This window comes from Pinus tabuliformis, chromosome 8 (genome assembly GCF_031772625.1).
Source record: "Pinus tabuliformis cultivar Carrire ecotype Pingquan chromosome 8, CPIR1, whole genome shotgun sequence".
NCBI classification, from domain to species: Eukaryota; Viridiplantae; Streptophyta; class Pinopsida; order Pinales; family Pinaceae; genus Pinus; species Pinus tabuliformis.
This window is the reverse complement of record NC_142294.1, coordinates 434,880,622-434,901,265: the sequence shown is the minus strand read 5'-3', so window position 1 is coordinate 434,901,265 and position 20,644 is coordinate 434,880,622. Positions and strand designations below refer to the sequence as shown.

At 30.4% G+C, this 20,644-nt stretch overlaps 1 pseudogene; it reads left to right on the top strand.

The window, feature by feature from the left end:
* The first annotated feature begins 19,335 nt into the window (after positions 1-19,335).
* Positions 19,336-20,332, top strand: LOC149235921 (UDP-sulfoquinovose synthase, chloroplastic pseudogene; annotated as a pseudogene).
* Positions 20,333-20,644: the final 312 nt, after the last annotated feature.

The window sequence follows — 20,644 nt, the reverse complement described above, 5'->3', positions numbered from 1 at the left end:
CTCAAACCATAGCCTGTGGCTCCGCCAAACCTCCTATCCCGTGCTCTCCAAAATCTTAAATTATTATTCGAAACATTATTAATGTTTATTACTAATAATATTTTTATTAATATTAATCATGGTATTGCTCTTAACTTTCATATGATATTCTTAATATTAATAATATTTAGGGTAAATGTTAATAATTTTATTTATATATATATTCCAAACTAGTTATTCACTGAAACAACACGAAATTGTAGATTCAAAACATTAAGTTAGGCTATACTTGGTCAAATCAGTAAATATATTTTAAAATTTTAATGGACATATTTTGTAAGTAGAGAACTGAGTGACAAAATGTTCCTTAAGTGGTATCTTTCCTCATCCAAAAATTCTTCAAAGGTCATCTGGTTGAAAATTTCTTTTTTTTCTTTGTAACTCAAAATTATAGGTTCTGTGGTATTCATTTTCAGAAGCAATAGAAAATACTAGTGAAAATTTTACCTCCATTTTGACTGTAACAAACAAGCTAGAGAGTGAATTGTTTTTTTGATAAATAGGCTGTGAGAAGGAACCGTGAACTATTTTTGTGGAAGGTATCAGAAATAGTTCCCTGTAGTAGTTCTGTTTCACATATAATCTTAGAAAAGGCAAGCTACCAATATTTACCAAGATTCCTTTGTGGGGAATGAACATGCAGCTTTTCAGTCAACGGGAATATAAGGAATTTTCAATTAAAAAATCTTATATATTTAAAACTGGTATATTTAAAAAAATTGGATTTCATCAGATTGCAACAAAGATTTAATATATATAATTTTTGGAGTTGTTTTAGTGTGATTTTTTGGAAGTTTCTATGGTTGGTTTTTGAGGTCAAATTTCTCTAAAATCTAGTAAGAATTTATTGAAACCACAAGTTTAATGGGTAACGTGTGCAATCTAAATACCTTAAAGTTTTCCAGGATGCTGAATCCATATATACAATCAAAAAACTAATTTAAATAACACAAATCAAGAATTCACCTCAAATTTTTCCACCAAATTAATCTAAAAAATCACACTAAAGACAACTTCTAATTTTTTTATTCTTTATTATAATCTAATCATACAATATATAAAAAAAATAGGCACCAGAACCATAAACAGTGAGATTCAAATTAGTTATGTCCTAAGATATATGTAATAAATAATGATAGATTTACCCTTACATGGAATTCTCCATGATAATACCCTCCATAAAATCAAATATTTTTTGCAAATTTATTCTACAAACATTTATTGGCTTTGGCATTGCTGCTCTCTCGTCCAAATATCTGAACCAATCATTATGGGGTAGATGATCATAGTCATTGAGCGGCTCAATATAATTATGGGGTGATCCCAAAGCTGAGGACTTTTAGTGAGGGTGATCTGTTGACACAACACTATTTTTTATATATATGAGTAATAAGTAATTTATAATTTAAAAATAATTTGTCTAGAGTCTTTTTAGATTGTTTATAGTTTTTAAGAATAATATACGAAAATGATTATTTTTGGAATGTTTAGACCAAAGGCTTCAAGCTATGTTTTTACTACATTTATATATGGTTTCCCCAAGACATTTTTGGTTGTTATGATTGTACTTTATGTATATTTTATTTTAATAATTAATATAGGTACTAGCTTTATAAAAATGACATGAAAGTGGGTATATTTTTAATATAATCTTTTTGGGTGCAACCATAAAAAGCCCTATACCACCTTGCCATGTATTGAAAAATTCTTTTCTCTTCATCATTGGATTCAATCCCTTTAGATTTGTTAATGTTATAAATAATGCTACTAAAAATATTGTTATTACTTTTACTAATAATAATAATACTATTATTATTACATTATAATAAAATGAATTTATTAATAAGATGAATTATTAGTATAATAATAATAATAATAATTTTTTAATATTAATCATGATATTGCTATTAACTTTAATATAATATATTTAATATTATTAGTATTAGTAGTAATAATGATACTTATAGTGTAAATGTTAATAATGTTATTTACAAATGTTAATGTGAATATTAACCATATTAATGTTATTATTATCAACCCAATTATTTATATTAAAAATATTTATCTATATTATAATTTATATCAACATTAAAATTTCAAAAAAAAATTATTAGTCAATTCTAAATTAGTTAAGCGAAGGCTTCCTATTTCAACTTAATGTGGATGAGGATTTATTGACTCTTTTTTATTTTTTACCAATGGCTAACCATTATCACCACATGACCTAAATTAGTTAAACAAAGGCTTCCTATTTCAACTTAATGTGGATGAGGATTTATTGACTCTTTTTTATTTTTTACCAATGGCTAACCATTATCACCACAGGACCTCTTTATTACAACAACAACATGGTGTTCCAATAAATATATAATTTTCTTTATTACAACAACAACATGGTGTTCCAATAAATATATAATTTTGCAATGATGCCGAGACATATATAGATTCTTTGGACAACTCTTCCCCATAGATTAAGGGATAGATAACTTTGTCACCAGCCGTAAATGAATAATGGGGAAGTGAAAAAGTAGCAGTGGTATGACCTATTGGATCAATATTTTAATATAATAATATTTAAATATAATTGTTGAATATTATTCATTTTTTAATAATAATCATATTTTTAATTATATATTTACAAATATTTAATTTTTATTATATTATTATTAAATTAATTTGAATTTAATATTATTTTAATTAAAAATATTAATAAAATATAACAAAATAATAATAAATCTATTCAACTAATTTTTAACAACTAATTCTTAATAGCTATTTCCTAATGGCTAACTCTTCAACCACATGCATCCTTGCTATTTAAACATTCTGGTTAACTGATTTTTTCACCTTTTTTTGAGAATGAACCACCTCAACCAAAATATCATAATATAATTAGTCCAAAAAATTAATCAAAAATATTCAATCAAATTAAAAAAAAATAAAAAAAATAATCTCATCTTAACTTTCCCTTATGAAGAAATAAGTTCACATTCAAATATTTAAAAAAACACTTAATTGTCAAAAAAAACACTTAATTGTCAATTTCGATAACCATGAGGATACTTTAGAATTTTAATTTTACAGAGCAATCTTAACATAACTTTAACTTTAAATCTAAATTATATTTAAATTACAAAAATCTTTAACTCAAATATATATAATTTCTCTTTCCTTATAAAATATTTTATAATAATAACTATTTCAATTTTAATTTTCTTATTAATTTCAAAAGAAATAAAAATTAAAAAATATGTTTCACAATGTTTCAGACCTTAAGTTTGACAACCGTTCCAACGGAGAGACCACTGTGGGCCGTGACAGTGCACCAATGATATGGTTTCAAGAGGTGGGAAGTTGCAACCGTAGTCCGGCAGAGTTGACCCATGTATAACGACATGATAAAAACGTTTGCGAGAGATCGAATTAATGGGATGGGCTTCGATCTACCGTTGGGCTTAAATTTTTATCTTAAATGTTAAATTTTACAAATATTTTTGGGGATGAGTGTGTTTTTTTATGTATTAAAATAATGAAGAGAAAAATTGAAATTATCAATTTTTTGATGTTTTTATTTAGGTGTTGTTTAATTTATAGATTAAATAGATTTTTTCATCAGAATTCATTAAAATAAGACAATATAATTTGAAGTTTTTTGTTGTTGTTTAAAATACATTTATGAATGCTTAAATAGATTCAACACGCCAAAAACTGTGGGACGCTCAAATTATGCAGATTAAACAATTTAAACTCAAGTTTTTAAAGATATATGTCAGATTTTGATTAAAATTATCTAGAAAAAATATCATGAAAAAAGTCATTTTGTCTATAAATTAGACTATGCCCTTCATTTATAAGTTAGACTACCCCCTTGATTTATGTTTTTAATTGAATGTGACATAGCCATAAATCTTAATTCAATGTTATAAAGCTGTTGTGAAAAGTTATAGCTTGACTACGAAAAGCATTTTTACATCTAAATGTTCATTAGCACTAATGTCATTAATGACATTAGGCTATGAAGACTTTGTGACCTTGCTATTGGATGGTTTAAAAGTAGCAACATAAATAGGCTACTAAGATAAAACACATTTGTATAACATCAATATCAAATATGGTTGTTTCATTGTAAATGTTATTAACATTTTTAATTGAGTGATTCCATATCATCATGCATCATGAGGAGTAGAGAAATTGTCAAAAGCACAATGTACATCCAATTAATGGGATGGACCTTATGTAATTAACCATAATGGACACTTCTTATGGAATTATGAAAATGTTCAAATAGGCAATTTGATGAGATATAAACCTCAAAATGTGGAATAAAACAAGGATGCAGATTCTAATAATAGAGTTACAAAAATTTCTCAAAAATCTAGGTCAACATTCATTTTTAGGAAAGTCATTTTGTGACATAGTTGTTCAAAGCAAAGAAATTACATATTCATAGGCTCGTGTCAAATATAGATGAGAATAATGCTATTAAAAGAGTTGGGACCTCTCTCATTTGGTGCACTAGTGAGCAAGCTTTTATTGCCTTGTAATATTTGCTTACTTGAGTTGGAGCTTAGCAACTTAATGCTTTTCCAATAGAGAAAATGGTGGATTTAAAAAGGGGTTCTATCCTAGTAGTGAATGTATTAACCAATTTGAAGGTTAACTAACACAAATATCCAAATACACAAAATTAAGAACTTAGATATAATGGTGATCCGTTCCATCAATTTTTTTCGAATTCAACTTCCATGGAATCAATTTCAAATGTTCTAAAAGGCAAGGTAGTGCACTTTTCACTACTACATAGTAAAGGATTTGGAGTTTTAATTGAGAATGTATTCCTGTGATGCTATGGATATTGCATATTAGAAGTTTCTCTATAGAGATGGCTTGTAAACCATGCAACTTAACTTTTATGGTGCCCCTTAGATGTGGTATTTGATAGCTATTTAAATCATTTTTATATTGTAATCATTGGTTAGATCAATAAGTTATAAGTATACCAATTTTTAATTCTATTTTAGTACCTCAAAAGACCTTGCATAGAGGAAAAAACTAATTGGTAGATGTTGCTTATTGGTTAGGATTAAATAGAATTTAAATAGACAATCAATTAGCATGCCTAGCTAATGCCATAACAATTGGTAAGATTGTAAGATTGTGTATAAGCAAATTGTATATAAACAAATGCCATATTTGGACTTTAGGGGTAATGCATAAACTTTGTTATAAGCATAACCAAATGAAGAAGAGTTCATCCTTGTTGACTGCATGGTTAACATACTAAATGATGTTATTTTATTGCATGAAATCAACATTAAAGAAGGCAATAGAATAGAATGATGACTATAAATTTGTTTTATGATTTATAAGAGTGTAGTTTAGTTTACCATCCTTAATATTATAGGTTAGTCAAATTTTTAATTATTAAGAATAATTCATTTGGGCTTACAATGACCTAATGAGTGTTTTTTTTTTTTTTTTTTTGTAAAAAAAGCTCTGATAAATTATTCATTATTAGGATTGCATTAATCTTATCAATAATTTATAAAGGATAGATTAATTGTTGGAATCTATGAAGAATATCAATTGGTTAATATCCACTTAAATTAAAAGGTCATCATGGTAGAATAGATTATTAGATCATTCTGTGTAGACTCTCTCTCTCTCTCTCTCTCTTTCTCTCTCTCTCTCTCTCTCTCTATATATATATATATATATACATACCATGTAAAGCTCCATTTTGTAGGAGAGATTTCGAATTCTACCACATTGATTCCAATGTCAAAGTAATATGAATAAGCATGTTTGTCATGGGGATTATTCCAGCTATAAGTTACTTGACCATAATATCCCATTCTATAATATCTGAGGCAAGCTTCTAATTCTACTCACAAAGAATCTTCCTTGTTAATATTGCCAAAGAAATAACGCTAATATCTAGTTGTATGGCACCAAATAGTATGAAAGTGAAATCTTAAGCCTATTCATTGTATTCTAAATCTCCTGAAAGAATTCATGTATGAGCTGGATCTATTGAATGTTATGTTGAAATTGGTTTTCCATTCTAAATTTTAGGAGATAAAACTTCCCACCTCTATTAAAAAGCAAGTATGAATCATCATTGTACTAATTTACATATTTATAAGAATATGCAAGTGTAGTCATTTGAGATGTCCTTATATAAGTAGTGAGGTAGGGTTGCCTTAGGAAATTATTATGATCATTTATAACCAAGGGAAGAATGTTATATTCACCTCTTACCCAAAAAATTGCATGATGTTCAACAACTCTTGTCTAGACCCGTTTCTAGTGTCATCAAACTTGGTGTCCTAAGAAAAAAGTTCATGTCCTTAATTAGATAATCTCCCGTAAAGGGATTTCTATTATGTGAATTTTCATTATCCAATAGGAATTCATGTAGATATAACTTTCACATCAAAATTTTATATTCTTCATGATAGGTGGAATATACTTGCAAAAATTGACTATGCATAATTTTTGTGTGAGCTTACCTTCAATGGATGTACATATTTGAAACGATAAACATTGTTCCTTCAAAGAAAATGACATAGACATGTGAAGGTATCTAGCCAGTAGTGGCTTATAGGATTATGCATTCACATCTTCTTCCTATCTTGTTTCAATTTATCTATTTCATTTATCATCTCCTGGATTTCAACCTAAACAACTTGCAATGCTTCTCGCATGTTATTTTATTCTTTCCACAAAAATTCCCATATCTCCCCATTTTTTGTTCATAGAATTTTTCCCACTAATCCAAGAATTTGTGTACAACTTCACGATATTCATGTAATGATGTAAGACCATGATTGACTGATTTAGAAACACTTCCAATTTTCCACCTTGACCCTTAACCCTTGACATGTTGTTTGTTCCTACTCAAGGTGATATTCATGGGTCCCAACTAAACTTCTCAACTTAAGTTTTTCCTTTAGTGTTTTCTTCCTTAGGTTGAGAAAGGTCCTTTTTCTTAGGTTTTTTTAGTTTTTCATGTAATTGATCATTTTCCTTCTTTAATAGTTTATTATCATTTATCAATCCAACATAGCTAAGCCTAGCTTTCCAAAGTTTCCTCAAACGAATCACCACAACAAAATGCTAACCTTGCTTCTTCTCTCCATTCAACACACTTAAAATATTTAGTAATTTTCTTCTTTTCTCTTTCAAGCCTTCTTTTCACAACTACCATGCTCTTATCCTTATGCATAAAACCTCATTGGAAAACAACTATTTCCATATGCTCTTTTTCCAACTCATGAAGGCTACCACCTCCTATGCTAAAGTTTCAAATTCATCCTCTCCATTAATTTCTAATTTTGTTGCCACATCCCACATTTCAATATTACCAACCTTTAGGTTAGCTTCTCCCACAATATTATCCCTCTTATATTTAATATAAATTGGTCCCATGTTTCCTTTTTTAAAATGACAATGTTTTTTATTGATATATAAAATAGAGTAAATATTCCACTAAAAAAATCATCACAATAAATATTACAACTTTTATAATATGAACTATTTTACTTAACATTTAAATTAATTATTCCTTAATTATAATAACTAAAAATTGAAATGAACAAAAATATTTAAATCAAAAGATGTTAACCAAACAATACATTCACGCTCCCATTCACCTAATGCATTCACATAACACACACAAATGTACGCATGGAAAACTACTCTGACAGAGTAGTAAGAAGTGCTACAAAATAATATCAGTGAAAGTGGTAAAATCTCTAACAAGATAGACAAGTAGAAATTCATTCATATTAAATTGTGTGATAATTTTCAAGACAATAAAAGGAAGTGCTACAAATCAGTGAAAGTGGTAAAAATCTCTAACAATATAGACGAGTAGAAATTCATATTAAATTGTGTGGCAATATAGACCATTAGAAATTCATATTAAATTTTGTGACCATTTCAAAGAGAATAAAAGACAAGGAAAAGGAGTAGTGACTTTGCAGACGAAGATATTTAGTAGAGGACTGGTGAGGAAGAAATTCAGTTTTATAAAAATTTTGATATCTAATAAATTAGTAAAACTAAATTATATCAATAAATGTGATTGATATAAATTGATAGATGTATATAAAGTTTTGAGTAAGTTTTAAAAAAAAATATTTAAAATTAAATTTAGATTTTATATATAATTTAATTAGATTAGGAAGAATAAATTTCATAATTTTTATGCAAAATTCCAAAACCTCTTGGTCAAACATTCTTTAAAACAGAATTTTGAAAAGATCTTTATATACAATTGATGAAAATTAAGTTTCCAATAAAGTTATAACTTATTTAGTTGAAATCATTAAAAGAAATGTGAAATATCCATTTCATTCTTACAAATAAAAGTTTCTGTAGGCTTCTCACTTTTGTTGAGACACAAAACTCAATTCAAACTCAATTCAATTTACAGGAGAAATAAATATAACAACAAAGAAATTGTAGTTGAACTGGATCTTAATAAAGAGGTTTGTGAATATAAACTTCTGACTTGCAGATGAGAGATGAAACAATTTAATTTAATGAAATCATAATGTGCATCAAAGGTGAAGATTTGTTAACATGATTATCTGCAGAATACCGAAAATAAACCATGTAAGCAGAAAGGAAAAACTTGTATTATTTTTGAATTTACGGTAAGAGTTATATTGAATTAGTGAATATATCAAACATGCTCAACCTTTCTTTCCTTTTGTTCAAATTACTCGGCCTAAGAAAATATTTGTGTGCATGGCTAGCAATTTGAATAGGAGTTGTTGAAGTGACAAAGTGAAACATTTTATGTTCTTCTTTTTCTTCCTTCTTTCTTTTTTTTCTTTCTGTCCAAAGTATTTTTTTGAAAACAAAGCACAATTGTAACCTGCATTACCATGAACCAGAAATTACCCTAAAAAAATTGTGTTTATTTTATCTCTGTTAATTATTAAAATCTCAAGCATCACCATTCCCAGAGGAATATATGAATATAACCATAATTGATCCAATATATATGTATACATTTAAGTTTGGAGTGCATCAACAATAATGTTTTTAGTCATATGATTAATATACGACTATACGACTACTTGCCTTATCACAAACTCGACAACAATAAAGTTTGATGTCATTTTCCTTCGTACAAAGATATTTGCTATGCACTCGACATTAGAGACACTTGGCATCATCACCTCACTCCAGCTGTAGGGTTCTTGATCCTACGGTATTGATGTTTGTTCTTGGTTTGAGGTAACCGCTCTACCCCAGATCACGAGGTCGTCACTCATTTTGCCTCCTTCTTGCTAGGGTTTGGGCTTTGCAAGTTTTCTAACTGGTGCTCTGAGCATACCTCCAAAAACCTTGTTCACCCGGCAGGTAATACAAGAAACTAAGTATACTATGCTCTTTTCTTTTTTTAGTGAAAGGAATTTAAGGAATTTGTTCCAGTCATTTAACTTCTCAGCTCATGCATGTTTCTTATTTCCTTTTTCAAAAACGACGATATGGCTAGAGATGAGTGCACCTATTAGGTAACAATGAGTTCCTCGATTTTTCAAGCTAAATATCTAATCTTTATTATTAATTCCTTCTTGGTTTTAATTGTGGTTTACTCGTAGGTTTTGAGGATGGACAGCCAACGGTGCTTTACCCCATAGGTCCCCATAGGTAATAGATTCTTCTTGAAGTTTTTCTTTTATTGTAAGTTAGAATGGGTATGAGTTTGATTTTTGGGTTTTCCTTGACCTTTTCTATTTCTTATTGACCATGTTTTTCATTCCCCACTACTCCTTGTGACATGGCTTTGGCACTGAGTTGTTCTGACTTTCCTTGCTCCTTCATGTACTGGGTTTATCTTATACTTCCTCAATCAGAATCAGGGTTTTGGGGTTTTTTTTACTACTTGGGGTTTCATTTGAAACCGACTTATAATAGTTATCTGTATTTCAATCTTTCTCATATGCTCGACTTCTCTTATCTTCGAAGAAGTCCTTCCTTGCACAAGTCTTTCCACGAGTTTTCCAAAAAAGTAATTTTAATGAATAGTATTAGTAAATATATCTTGGAAGAGATCAAATGTATTTTGTCAAAAATTGATGAAAATGAATATATAAGCTACTATGTTAGCGTACTTTTGTTTTTTACACTTGTACATTGGAATAATAGCTTATTTCTTTACTGCCAGTGAAATTGTACAGACATAGCTTCCATTAACAATACTAGATGAATATATTTTCACTCTTTTCTAAGTCATGTAAATTTTTTTTAGTTATGTTCTCACCCTGATACCCCTCAAGTCGCTAGGTTTTCCCTGTGCATCTTACTCACATGTGAATGTGGATGAGACCTAGGTTCTTTTCCAGGACTCATCCAGTGCCATTAGGGTGTTAATAAGTATTATTATGGTTACAGACTACCTTTATGATAATGCAAAGTTACACATGTTAATGACAATACTAAATAATATCAAGTACAACAATAAATAATTTCAACAACATAAATTATATTATATGAAATGTCAAGTATTACAATATGAGTTTCCAACTTAAGATTAGCTGACTACAATTTCCACAAAAAATATTGTTTCATAACTTTAAAACATTAACATCCTATTACAAAGACATTGCAGGCGCATTTACCAACTCTAAAGACTTAACCATCAGTTTGGACCTCATACGAGATATTGGTTTTAAGGGTATCACTAGACTATTAAATTTACAGAAGAAATAAATATAACAACAAAGAAATTGTAGTTCAATTGGATCTTAATAAAGAGGTTTGTGAATATAAACTTCTGACTTGCACATGAGAGATGAAAAAAATTAATTTAATGAAATCATGATGTGCATCAAAGGTGAAGATTTGTTAACATGATTATCTGCAGAATACCGAAAATAAACCATGTAAGCACAAAAGGAAAAACTTGTATTATTTTTGAATTTACGGTAAGAGTTATATTGAATTAGTGAATATATCAAACATGCTCAACCTTTCTTTCCTTTTGTTCAAATTACTCGGCCTAAGAAAATATTTGTGTGCATGGATAGCAATTTGAATAGGAGTTGTTGAAGTGACAAAGTGAAACATTTTATGGTTTTTTTATTTTTATTATTATTATTTTTTTATTTTTTCTATCCATAGGATTTTTTTGAAAACAAAGATATATACTCGCACAATTTTATCATGCATTACCATGAACTAGAAATTACCCTAAAAAAATTGTGTTTTTATTTTATCTCTGTTAATTATTAAAATCTCAAGCATCACCATCCCCAGAGGAATATACGAATATAACCATAATTGATCCAATATATATGTATACATTTAAGTTTGGAGTGCATCAACATTAATGTTTTTAGTGATATGATTAATATACGACTATACGACTACTTGCCTTATCACAAACTCGACAACAATAAAGTTTGATGTCATTTTCCTTCATACAAAGATATTTACTATGCACTCGACAATGGAGACACTTGGGATCATCACCTCCCCCCAGCTGTAGAGTTCTTGATCCTATGGTATTGATGTTTATTCTTGGTTTGAGGTAACCGCTCTACCCCAGATCATGAGGTCGTCACTTATTTTGCCTCCTTCTTGCTAGGGTTTGGGCTTTGCAAGTTTTCTAACTGGTGCTCTGAGCATACCTCCAAAAACCTTGTTCACCCGTCAGGTAATACAAGAAACTAAGTATACTATGCTCTTTTCTTTTTTTAGTGAAAGGAATTTAAGGAATTTGTTCCAGTCATTTAACTTCTCAGCTCATGCATGTTTCTTATTTCCTTTTTCAAAAAAGACGATATGGCTAGAGATGAGTGCACCTATTAGGTAACAATGAGTTCCTCGATTTTTCAAGCTAAATATTTAATCTCTATTATTAATTCCTTCTTGGTTTTAATTGTGGTTTACTCGTAAGCTTTGAGGATGATTAGCCAATGGTGCTTTACCCCATAGGTAATAGATTCTTCTTGAAGTTTTTCTTTTATTGTAAGTTAGAATGGGTATGAGTTTGATTTTTGGGTTTTCCTTAACCTTTTCTATTTCTTATTGAACATGTTTTTCATTCCCCACTACTCCTTGTGACATGGCTTTGGCACTGAGTTTCTCTGACTTTCCTTGCTCCTTCATGTACTGGGTTTATCTTATACTTCCTCAATCAGAATCAAGGTTTTGGGGTTTTTTTACTACTTGGGGTTTCATTTGAAACCGACTTATAATAGTTATCTGTATTTCAATCTTTCTCATATGCTCGACTTCTCTTATCTTCGAAGAAGTCCTTCCTTGCACAAGTCTTTCCACGAGTTTTCCAAAAACGTAATTTTAATGAATAGTATTAGTAAATATATCTTGGAAGAGATCAAATGTATTTTGTCAAAATTTGATGAAAATGAATATATATGCTACTCTGTTAGCGTACTTCTGTTTTTTACACTTGTACATTGGAATAATAGCTTATTTCTTTACTGCCAATGAAATTGTACAGACATAGCTTCCATTAACAATACTAGATGAATATATTTTCACTCTTTTCTAAGTCATGTAATTTTTTTTAGTTATGTTCTCACCCTGATACCCCTCAAGTCGCTAGGTTTTCCCTGTGCATCTTACTCACATGTGAATGTGGATGAGACCTAGGTTCTTTTTCAGGACTCGTCCAGTGCCATTAGGGTGTTAATAAGTATTATTATGGTTACAAACTACCTCTATTATGCTATGTGCTCAACACACTTGAGGCTAACCGGTACCCTGGTTTCTCACTGTATGATTCCTTCTGCAAATTACAATTTAGTGTATTTAATTTCTCTCTCTCGTTATAATAAAAATTATTGTCACACTCACATTGCTTCCTACAGCATAAGCATATATATTCATTCCTACCCAGTGAGAAGTGACAATTCTCGGTCCTACACATACTACAACCTTTCCCACTAGACAATACAACCAACAACTAAGTTGTCTACCAATTCTTTCTTAGTTTTCTTTAAAGACAATAACACACCAAACACACAAAGTTTTCTTCTAATCACATTAAAAATATAAGTCTTACAAGAATACTTATCTGTTTCCAGACTATGCTATAAAAGATTCCACTAAGAAGATCTCTCCACCCAACCATGAGACTTCCAATGATGTTTAGTCTCCCCCCGAGCTTCTTCCTCACTAGAAAATTTTGGAAAATAAATCCGTTATTGGGGTAACCTGTACTTGAACCTCAGTACTACACTATTCCACTCTAGTACTATAGTCTCAAGAATCAGTCTAAGGGTTCCACTGGCCCTAAGTCTAGCTCAAGAACCACTGGTACAAAATGGCTGATTTGTTACTAAAAAAATAACTGCAATTTTCATATAAATGACCATTTTTCAGTCGGTGACCAATAGTGGCTAATTTACAATATCTTATAACGCCACCAAATTTTAGTCACATTTAGCTTATTCATTAATTGGTTGTCTCAAATTTATTAGTCATAAATTTGATCATTAATCCAGTGATTAATTGCCACAATTAATGACCAAATACACAAGAAAATATACTACTATATGATCACCTAATAAAACCAATTAATGACCAAAGAAATATGACCAACATGTTGGTCGTGTTATAAGACACTGCAAATTAGCTACTAATAGTCATATATATGCAAATTTTAGTCATGTCTCAAACCAATTAATGACCAAAGAAATATGACTAAATTTTGGTCATCTTATAAGATACTATAAATTAGCTACTAATAATCATATATATGCAAAATTTAGTCATCGTTTGTAATAAAAAATTTATCATTTAGAGTAGTCATTTATTTTTTTTGGTAGTTTCATATTCATTATATGAATGACTAATTTAGTAATTTATATTCATTTAATTTAGTTTTATTAATAATCATTATAAGCAACTAATTTAGTCGTTATATATTCATTTTATTTGTGTTCTTATTTAATCAATATAGACTACTAATATAGTAGTTTTAGATTGATTTCATGTGTTCATTATTAATCAACATATATTAATTAGTATGATTTTGTGACTAGATTGAAAAAATGACATACAATGTGCATGTTCATCTAATATGATAATGCAAAGTTACACATGTTAATGACAATACTAAATAATATCAAGTACAACAATAAATAATTTCAACAACATAAATTATATTATATGAAATGTCAAGTATTACAATATGAGTTTCCAACTTAAGATTAGCTGACTACAATTTCCACAAAAAATATTGTTTCATAACTTCAAAACATTAACATCCTATTACGAAGACATTGCAGGCGCATTTACAAACTCTAAAGACTTAACCATCAGTTTGGACCTCATACGAGATATTGGTTTTAAGGGTATCACTAGACCAATTCTCTTCTCGCTCTCTTTCTACTTTTGTCACTCCAGTGTTATTGTTTTCCTTTTTCTTCAATTCCTACTTTTTACCATCAATATTGAGTTCCTCTTCTAAAAATGAAACAAGATGCAATACAAAGTATAAGGCATGAAAGACGATGAACACTAGAATATAAAATAAAGTAGAATATAAAGCTATTATATGACATATACCTCAACATTAGTGATGTCAATGCCAATTTTTCTTGAGAAAGTAAGAAACTCAAACAAGTTTTCTTTAATTGGGTGATAGTGGCCACTATGTGGCCAGATGACCTATATAAACAAAGCAAATAAAATGTCACCATAGAAAATAACACCTTAGGAATTTGATATTTAACCTTCAAGAACATCCTAACATAAAGAAGTAGCCATTTTCCTAGATCCATTAGTTCTCCAAGTAATACAATAAAATAAACCCCTTGACAACTTCCTTACTAGAAATAGCAATAAGTTGTTGAGATCCACTTACTTCTCCTAGAAGAATTATAAAATATGAAAAGAAAACAAATTCAAAAATGTTTTTATGTAACCAAATCCATTATACAGGCCAACAATGTTAAAATAATATAGTTACCCACTTGAATATGAAGGACCCAAAACTCCAACCAACTAATGGATCGAATTCTAGGTAGATTCATGTGATACCCCTGATAAACGAAACAAATTAATCAATCATTATGTAGGCTCAATGAGTCAACGTAATAAAAATCCAACTCTATTAAATTAAAATGTCACATGTCCTCCTTAAATCTCATGGGCTAAGTAATGGAAATGTCAACCCATATCATATCAACCCACAATGCAAAGACACGACTCCATTCACATGAACAACTATCACATGATGGATCCATGGGCCAAGAAATAAAAGAAACTCCATAGCATACTATATGCATCCACCACTATGATAATATATGAACATTTGGACCCATGACATCACAATGGAAACTCCATAATATTAAAAGGTGGATAACCAAACATATTCATAATAGACCATAACTAGATTGATGAATTTCAAATTAAGTAAATGGATAAACTAGCTTGATGTAGTTACGAGATCGAGTTCATGGAGAAACATGTTGGTCTAAATAAGACATAGTACCAGATCCAGTTCATGGAGAAAAACTTTGATGTAATTAATAAAAAAGTACCAGATCCCAAGGCATTTTAGGTTGTGTTGTTGGATGAGGTTTTAATATTACATCCAATTACACAACTTAAAACTCCTTGGGTAGAGTGAAAAAACCTTACCTCCAAATTGAATGCCGAAGTTTCAGAGGAAGTACAGTGAAAAACACAGATTGAGGCAGTTCAAGATAGATGGAAAAACCTGAGAGAACTGAGGACTTGTTGTAGTAGTATTTTATTAAAAAAACTCATTTTCAACTTTCCCAATAAGATATTGTCCATTGGCCATTGATAAAGTCCCATTCTAGTTGCAACTTAAAATAATGTAGACAATGTTCCTAACATGTAAGCAATAAATCACTATACATTGATGTCCATGTCCAATACTCATATTTGTTTACTGTGAAAAATTGCAATATACACAACCAAAATAATCTTAGATACAAAGGGAAAATCAAGATCTTGGTTTACAAGGCATTAATAAACTACTCAAGACATGAGTTTGGTATGATGGCTTTTTGGTAGTTTAACTACATTCTTTTCAACAACATTACAGCGAGTGAAACTTGCATATCAACAAACCAAGAAATACAACATCTCAAAATCTTATAATTTTGGGGGTCGTCTTGGCTTTTACACATTGTACATTGGTGTCTAGGAGTTATTCAAGTCTGTTTCTTTTACCATCCCAATCTTAAGCATTGTGAAAACAATTAGATAGTAGTGACTCAACTTGGGTACTAAATGTTTGAATACACTACTCGCAATTACCCTGTTAACCTAAAATATGAAAGTCTAATCTCTTTATAAAATGCATGCATGTATATCCGGAAGTTTTCTGTAGTGGTTGTCGTGGAGAATTCAATGAACAGGGAGTGTTCAACATTTTGTATTCGCTAAAATATGTCTTCAATTTGGCAATATGATTGTCCTATTATAATTTTCTGTACATTCCTAATTTCAACTTTTCACACACGTAACTTAGAGGCTATTTTTCATGTCTCAAGTTATAATGATTATTCACTGCTATGTACTTTTATGAGTTTCTTAGTTATATACCCTGACACAAGACCAAATCTAAATCGAAATTTGTAATCCAATAGTTGATATAGAACTCTTTCAAAATTTTGAAAAAAATTACAAAAAAACATCTACTTAAAATTGGTGCAAGAAAATCCATGCAACAAACGCAAAGGCTAACACTTCCAAACCTCTGTTGCATGATACATGTAGGTGAGGGCCATACCCTGTATTTTTTCGTACTGAAACATGTGGTATGGTCCAGAAAAGCATTTCAGGCAATATACATGCCTTCCACCTATGGGAAACACATTTCATAAAGCTTGAAACGTACTTCCAGGCCATATCACCATAAATACAATGGATTTCCAAAATGGTTTATCTCATTCTTTTAGTTGGTTTCAGACTAGGTTTGAAAAAGAATGCTAACAATTGATGGTAAAGTTGAATTCTTGAAGTAAAACTTTACATTTCCTTCATCTTCCTTTTATATCCTTTTGCTCAAACTAAAGAGAAACCTCACATTTCCTTTACCATTTCTTTTCTTTCCTATTTTTCTACCTAAATTTAAATAAAAGAGTAGAAAAGAAATAAAACAAATTCCAACTCTTACATTAGGACATTGACGTTAGCATTAATTGTTCCAAACACTCTTTCATGGTGTTTAAAAGTGGTTCTAGTCTCATCATCCTTCATATGGAGAAAGCAGAATTTCAGACTCCATTCTAAATGCAACAGACTTGACAATTTTCAAGATTTTAAGATTGGCAGGAATGTAACACTTTCATTGCATTATATCATATATGACAATATCAAATTTGGCATTTAATAAAGATCATTGAGCCCTTTATGTACCCCAATTCCATGGCACTTATCATGGAACTCCTTTGTCACCACCTTCGCAAAAATGTACCCTTCACTCAAGCCAAAATCATTGATTAGGCATGGTGAGATTTTTCTACCATGTTTGACTGATGTTCCTAGAGGATCAAGGCAGAGGAAAAAGATAGAAAAGGAGGAAAATGGTGATACTGATGATGAATATCCCAATATAATAGGTGAAAAATTTATTGGCATTTAAATGTTCTTCCTCATTTGTTAATGATGCTTTCTCTCAAAAATTCAATATATATTAATTTTTTGTGATATCATGTTTCTCCATATCCTAAATTATATATCCTTATTTTGTAATGTGAGATTTCCCTATTTCCAAATGTTTGAGGGGTCACATTTCCATTTAGGGAACCCGTACCCATATCCCCATACCACAACTTAGTGCTAAACCAAACCCATAAAGCTAAATGCAAGGCATGGAAAAATACTTATTGCTTTGCATAAATGCAGCATCAAACATGGATGGATTTTCACACATTCTAGGCATACCATTTACGGAGATGGCAATTGTTATCATCTATGTACAACATTTTCAAACTATAACATTCACCATTTATGCCTATGCTAGAATATAAACTTGATAGTTCTCTTCATATTCAAAATACAGGAATCTCTAGCCAATGTTGAGGAAACAACATATCATGGGAGAGACGAAGGACCTGAAGATAGAGTAAAATGATTCAGTATAAGAATATTGAACACTTTGCTTTATTTTCAGTTAGGAACTAACATACTACCACATCCTACTACAATATTATAATTTCATGACCACTTAATTCCATTTTACATGAGAATACACTTCAGTTCCGTTTTAATACAGTTGATGCTTGTAAATGCAAACAATAACAATAATATAAAATAAATGTTCCAACTTCATAGTAGTTATAAACCAAAAAACCCATATAAAAAAAAGATGCATTCTCATGCATCTAGCATGCCATAAATGTGCATTCTAACACTGACACTGGAGAGTAATCTCATAGTTGACCTGAGCCGCAAATGAAACTTGTAAATGATTTTTTTTTACCAACATTTGAATCTAAAGATATAAAAAGGATATGGAGGGTAAATAGATCCAAAGAAGATTGGTAATAAAATATATATACTAAATTCACCCCAGAAGAAGCAAACTCTCCCATATGGATACACATCGTCAAGTTTCTTCTTGGAAACTGCCATTGAAAATATGGAAAAAGATAGCAAACCACAACCAAATGTTAAATGAAATGCACCTGACTCCAAACCTGCACAAATAAATAAGAATACTTTTATTTTCCTCATAAAACTAGGGGTGTTGACAAATTTTAACTTGCTTGATATCTTTTGATTCAGATCATCCAGGTGAAAAATGTACATGATGACAATCCAAATAATAAAAAGAAAGCATTCCACCATGAAATTAGCTTCAGAAATACACTGCCAAATAGCCTAAAAATTTTAAACCTGAACTTGATATGAAAACTAGTAGATTACTTTGATTACCACCAAACTAACGTCTCATTAGCCCTAAATCTCAAGCGTACTCATTTTCATAAGTTTTCCCCAATGTGGAAAGTTTACCCTTCCCCAATTTAGGAGTATTATAATCCATATATGTAACTTGCAACAACCAAATCAACATCTTTTGGCTAAAAATCCATGCGTAAGTAGTATCCAAATTCCATTATGCTACCAAAGTCGCCTAAGGCTTGCAACTGGACCCAACTATGAATGCAAGCATAGGAACTAGATCATGTCATGTAGATCTTGTGTTTAAGATGACTGTGATTATCTTTTCTATATGTACTAATTCTCACATTTGGGCCAAGTTTAGGGCTGACGTACCATTTCTATATTAGGTTAGGTACACTATCTTTCAACTGTGAACCAATGTCACAGACACCTCTTTCTTGTTTGGATTCAATGGATTGCATTAAGCCTCATATGGATGCTACTAGTACTATCCTGATGTGTGCTAATGAAATTTCGTTTAGAAGGGGGCAGAGTTATATTTCATAAAGGAAGCTAGAGGCCATGTTTGGATTTAGTAATTTTGTATCTTTATCTTTGTTTAAAAGATAGTGCAGTACAAGAAATGTTGCCCGATTTTCCCTGAGGTTTGTTGTTGTCTAGGAGAAAAAAGTGTAAACAACATCCCCTAGCATGGAAGAGGGAGGTAAAGGGAAGAAAGTAATGGTTTTAGGAGGGGATGGTTACTATGGATGGACGAGAGCTTTGCATATCTCAAACATAGGATACCAAGTTGTTATTGTTAATAGCCTTGTCCGTAGGTTGTTTGAACAACAGCTCGGGATCAATCTCTCACACCCATTGTCTCAATTCAAAAGAGAATAAAGATATGGAAGCAATTCTCTGACAAATAACTTGACCTCTTTGCAGGAGATATTTCTGATTTTGATTTCCTTGCAGAGGCTTTCAATTCCTTTGAACTTGAGGCAGTCATACACTTTAGATAACAGAGGTATGCTCCTTATTCCATGATAGACAGAGGAAGAGAAGTGTATACTCAGCATAACAATGTGATTGGAACCATGAATGTGCTTTTTTCTATCAAAGAATTCAGCCCAGAATTCCATTTGGTTAAACTGGGTACCATGGGAGAATATGGAACTCCTAACATTGATATTGAGGAAGGGTACATTACTATTACTCATAATGGTAAGACAAACACACTGCCATATCTGAAGCAAGCAAGTTCCTTTTATCATCTTAGCAAAGTACACGATTCTCACAAATTTATTTTACTTGCAATGCATGGGGACTAAGGGCTACATACCTCAATCAAGGGGTGGTTTATGGTGTCATAACTCCAGAAACTGCAAAACATGAAGAACTCATTAATAGTTGGACTATCAGTTTTTGGTAAATAGTTGGGTTAGAACTTATGGAAATTTTTTCAAAATCCAGATTCACAAATAAGCAATGATGCTTCATAAGGGTTGCCAAAACTATCAAATTATATTCTTTATTTTTATCTCAAATACTTTGATAGTATGGGAATTGAAAAAATATTTAATTCATTGCTTTCCATAAAGGGTCCACTGTCGATCTATTTTTGAAAGGAAATTAATTTCTTGCAAAGATTTTCTTACTTGTAGGGTTTGTTTTCCTAGTTTTAGGCATATATTTATCCTTGCAGAGTTCATTAATAAGAAGACAAGTTCATAAAGTATTTAAT